A 5959-nucleotide genomic window follows, 5' to 3' on the forward strand; every position below is an offset into this window, starting at 1 on the left:
TCCATACCGCAAAGCAGTTGGTGGGACCTCCACAACCAGTACGTAAAAATGAACTGCTAGGTCTCAGCAGGCAAAAAATAAGGAGGATAGTGGCCGTTTTAACAAGCCACGCCCCCTACAAAAAACACCTCTTCAGGATGGGACTGAGCGATCAACCGCATGCAGGGGTTGCAAATAAGAGGACGAAACTACTCTGCATGTTATGTGTCACTGCACGTCATATGCAACAGGTAGACGAAGACTCCTGGGAGGGGATAAAATTCCACCAGACCAGATCATACGAACTCCCCTCAAAATTCTTCTGGAATTCATTGAATATACAGGGATAATGAGGGAGTAAAATTACGAGGGCACAATAGGACAGAAATGACCGCGGTGCAAGGCCAAACACCACCTCGGCGGTGAGGAAAGGGTTTTAGTGGGTAAACAGCTGGAGTCCCACACAACCCAGAGCGACAGACGACCAGCTCTGGGAGTGCATAAAAGAGCATTTCCCAAACCTCACCGAAAAAAAAAGCGGTTTGTTGATAGGTTTTTATTGCATTTAATGTCATTGTATCTTTCTGTTTGTTAATTATTTTTTTATCAGATTAAACCAATATAATTTGTCAGAATTTAATAGAAAACATTTAATTATGATAGCGTAGGTTGTCACTTAAAACTTAAAAAAATAAAGGTAATAATTCGAAATTTTTACAATCTCTTTCTGCTGCGTTAATTTTGTCCAGGAGTTTGTTAATACAAATTGGAAAAAAGAAGTTTCAAAATGAAATTGAGAAAACCGCCCAAGAACATTTTTTTCCCAATTGGAACCCCCTAATTTTGATAATTCTGTCTTGTTTAGTTTTAAAATAAAGGTAAGTTTGCCTCTGTTTTTTAGAAATGCTGTCAATTCAATGTTTTCAAATGGCTATTTTGTTGCGGATTTTAAATAATCCCCGTTTGTATAATTTAAGTGTCGCGTAGAGATATTAGTTCGATAAAGCTCGATCACACGGTGACATTACTCTAATGCCGTGACAGTAGCCAGTTTCACGGGTCGTATATCAAAGAATTTTGATATGTGACATTGACCAAACTGTTGTGGACGACATTAGATGTCGCCACATTACGTCCCCGTGTGAACGAGCTGTTATTTTCAAATAGTAAGTAACACTTGTAAACATTCCTTGAGATTGTTTTTGACCTGAACACTTTCGTTATGTCAAGTGAGAGTGCATTTAAAATCCGCAACAAATTGCGAAAGCATTAAATTGACAATGTTACGAAAACTAAACACTTTTCACAAACTTACCCGTATATTTAATACTAAATAAAATGAAATAATCACAATTGGGGCTTACATTAAAAAAAAAAAATTTGGAGCGGTTTTCTCAATATTATTTGTCTTATTTATTAACGCTCTGTATTAACAGCTGTCCAAATGTTGTGAAATATGCCATTAAACTACGTCTTTTTCAACAAGGAATGCGACTCAAATGAAATAACACATAGGTATTTCCTTATAGAAAAATTATTTTATAGTTATTCTAGTCTGCAACTGTCATTTTGGACCCAAAATTTCAAATAGACCAAAAACGGCTTGTTTTAGTTATAAGATATTACGAGTACCTACAAATGAAATATATTTAGAATGTGAAGTAGAACTCAAAATTTAATAATATACAGAGTGTTCCAATTCAAATAACCAAGTTGATACCTAATGTTAGTATAACCGGAAGTGTGGCCGTCTTGAACATATTTTAGGTCACTTGCCCTCAATGTCTTCCGGTATATTGTCAAACTTCTACTGATTGTAGTTTGCCACATACAGATCGCGGTGGTTCCCAGAGGGAAGTTATCTATAAAACTACAAATTGTAATCTGCAGGAAACGAACGGATCGACTTGGACTTGAACAGCAGGCGTGCGATATCCGAAATAAATCGCAACACGGCAACGAAGCTCCTGCTGGCAATTCCTGAAACGCGGTGTATACAAAGTCCAATATTGATCTTTTAGGTTAGATCCCAGTGGACGAACATTATAGCGATTTTGGTCGGATTCTAGTGGGGATCAGAACAGCGCGTTTGTACGCAGTGACACTACACGGACATCCTCGACGAGTTCCGTCAGTTTTTAATTTTTCAAATAGTCAAATCGGTTGGAAATTCACAGAATTTGGGAGAAAATTGAATGGATATAGGTGGTGTATATCGGGTGGCATAGTTGTAGCCAGTGCGCGGTCGAGCGATCCTGCTGACTTCGTTGTCAGCGAGCAAAAAAATCTCAGCTCTTGCCTAGTATCTAGTGCTTTTGCGATGGCAGTGCCGATAGTTTGTACCCGGTTCAGCGATAACTACGATCTGAAAGAAGAATTGGGCAAGTAAGTACTGGCACAATGTGAAAATGGTCAATTTCTGGTCAACTAGGTACATAATTCGTTGGCCGAGCTGAGGACGGCCGTGTGGCGTCCGTCCGTAGGCGCCGCGGCGTAACAAAAAGCCGTCGTCGGCGTCTATGAAAATAGAAAAATTATACAAAAATAAACTGGAGGATTTCATTCGGTCGGTGTCTCTTGTTTCGGGAAATGTCTGGAAATTGTGTCGTTTGCTACTGGCCGCCCGACATATATCTGCATTGCTTGAAAAATCAATATCGTTCGGCGGTAGCAGGAATGGTTCAGCCCCGCCGCTTTATCCATGACAGGTGGTTGTCTCTTAGGAAAAACGAACGTTCCCATCAATTGTTTGGTCCTTCACACTTATTACTGGCTTCAACAACATCTACCATATCAGCAATCGTCCGCATTAACTCCCTCACTTTTTTTTTGCCAACAACTACCTTAAGATTAAGTTTTGAAGAAGAACTTAATATTAATCAGCTTTACCTATCACATTTAAAATTTCGAGAATTATTCAATAGTTATCTTCGATCTTTCATTTTAATACAAGATCTTCCGTAAGGCAGTTTATCCGATTGCAATAGCAATCAGGGACTCTCAAAACCCTTTTGGGGTTTTGACGGAAATTTTCGAGTACGGAATTTTCTTTCGCTTCAAACAAAGCTTTAGATATTTTTGAGTGTTGTTTTTGCGAACCTCTGCTACGAGTTTCTGTTTCTCATTTAGGTATTAAAACAACGACAATTTTCGCGTTTCCTTCAGCAAGTTTAATTACTCTCTTTTGGCAAGTTTCAGTCAACGTGAAAATCACATCAGTTTTATTCTCCAGCGCTTCTTCTTCAAGAAACCATCATCAACTTTTTTTCCAGAAAAACAGTAAAACGCAAATTAACAAATTTTATAAACATTATTATTGAGACGTTGTCTCTAAATGTACCGGAGAACAGAGAAGTTAACATGAAACGTAAAAATCCTGAAAATAACGCAATAAAATAATTTCTTTAAAAATGGTACGAATACATTTTTATTAATGAAATATCTAAAATTGTGCAGATTTTTTGCATTTTAAAATTTTGAAGAATTGTAGTTTCGAGTGCTCTACTCGAAACCAATTTTATTTTTCTAAAAGTTGGTAGCTGTCAAGAGATATTTGGGAAAAACCGACACAATAAACATCACCTTAAATGGGAGGCGGTATCTTCAAATTCTTCGGAATAACACGGATTTTGATGCTATGCTGGACGACTTAGCTTTAGAAACATGGCGTAATGTGCAATGGTTTCAACATGATGGCGCTCCTCCGCATAATTTTACCCAAGTGCGGACTCACCTGGACGAAACATTTCCTGGGGCTGGAATTGGACGAAACGGCCCTATTTATGGCCACCTCGATCACCAGATCTATCACCTTTGGATTTCTTTTTGTGGGGAGCCGTAAAAAACACAGTTTACAAAAACAAATAATCCAATTTCAATGCACTTAAAGGAGCTGTTGTTAGAGCATTTGAAAATATTGATAGTCGGTCCGCAGGAAAAGCAACGATTCAGTTTTAAAGCGTTGCAATGTTTGCATTGATAATAATGCCGGACTTTTTGAGAATGTTTTAGAATAAAAATTGAAGCTTCTAGAGTTAAATTTTAATTATTATTGCTATGATTTGATTTCTATATTAAACACTTTAAATGAGCAGCATGTGTCTTAATTAAAATAAAGTTATTGCCAACTTTAACGTAGTTGTCAAAATAAATACTGAACCATACGGTTATTTTTTGTTACTATGGAAACAATGCTATATGTCTTATACTATTTTCCATGGCTAACTTCGCTCAACTACTTAAATTGAAGAAGTATAAATTGTTCACAGACTTTGTTTTTGAAAAAAACCTAACGATGTGATATCACGGAAATCGTAATAAAATGCTCTAAATTTAAAGCAATAATCAACTATCATTGCCATTAAAAAAAAAAACTCAAATTCGTGTCATATGTCACGAATGACAGTTATTTTGGAGAAATGTCTTATGCCATTTTGTTTGGAATTCAATTTCCTACAAGTTTTCTATTTAATGTTTTCCTGTCAAATTAATATCAATAGAACTAGGACTAATTAAAAAATTTGTCATAAATAAATTTTTCTGAAATATCCCTTGACAGCTGTCAAATTTTAGAAAAATAAAATTGGTTTAGAGTAGAGCATTCAAAACTACAATTCTTTGTCTATTTGACTTTCCTCGTAACTGCTCTAGTTCCGAAAATCCTTGTACTAGTCATCGAAAAAAACTCACCCTGTATATCTATCACCTTGTATAAAAAATTAAATAAATATGTTTTATAAAAAGATGCTTGCTATTTTTTTAATTTCTCAAAACCGACATTTTCCATTTACGGCACCTTTTAAACTACAGTTTAAAGCTATCATAAACCTATTGTTAATCTCGATAAAAGCTTAGACTTGATTTTTTTGCAAGTAACTCGCAAATGCATTTTGCAGATGTAACATTGCATGAAACAATCTTTTGCAATTTTTCAAACTATCATCAATGCCAGTTTTATTAATTTTTTAATACAATTTTTTGAAGTTCGATATTATTAATATAAACTTTTTAAACGCATCAGCAATCAGCAGTAACTTTGGTATGTTTACAAATATGCAAATAAATGCCTGTTTCTCTGATTCATGACAATAATTTGTAGAAAACGTTTACCTTATTTCACCTCTTAGCGTAAGGGTACGAAAACAATTAATTTATTTGTGGTAGTTATCCCAAATATTACAGGAGAAGTGATCATTAGGGCTAAGCTGTTGCAGTTCCTATTCTATTGTCAGGTCTTCAGTCAAAATAAAAAATGCTGTTCCTCCGAAGATTTCCAAGACAAGTTATGATAAGTCTCAAATAGTAATAACAATTTCACGTTTGCTGAGAATTATTTCGGCTATATTGAATCTATGTGCAATCTTTTCTACTCATTAGGGTAAATTTATACAAATTACTGCTGAATTGGTGATATTTTATTGGAATATTATAAGGCGTAGAGCACATTATAGCAAATTCTTCAAATTTATAAAGCGATTTGTTGTTGGGAATTTGATCTAAATCATAGGCCAGTAATGAGTTTTATAGATCTAGTTTAACATGTACAAGGTGTTTCATAATGAGTTTTAAGTGCTTTTTTATTAGGCACTTTTAACCTTTTTAATTTGGGGTTTTCCTGCGGACGTAGTCGAGCAAAATTAGTAAAAATACCTCATTAACACTCATTGATTACCAATGTGTTGTAAACCATAGAAAGTAGAATTTGATTACCGCATAGGTATTAGACGCCTGATATGTTTAAGGAACGCTTTAAGATTACATATACTTATGTATTTTAATCGTCTTCTCGAACGCTTTTAGGGGTACATAAAAAAGCTACTGTTAAAAGTTTTTAAACAAAACTCGAATACATTTGAAGGCGCCTAGGTTAACCATTTCTATAAAAAAATTTCGTGACACGTCATCGATCTATTATATTATTTACATACATTTTGCAAGGAAGAAGTTTGAAGAATGGCTCGAAGCCTTTCTGAGAAAGTGA

The sequence above is a fragment of the Dendroctonus ponderosae genome, unplaced genomic scaffold (assembly GCF_020466585.1).
Source record: "Dendroctonus ponderosae isolate FM_Combo_2020 unplaced genomic scaffold, Dpon_F_20191213v2 Dpon_F_20191213_8, whole genome shotgun sequence".
Classification (NCBI taxonomy): Eukaryota; Metazoa; Arthropoda; class Insecta; order Coleoptera; family Curculionidae; genus Dendroctonus; species Dendroctonus ponderosae.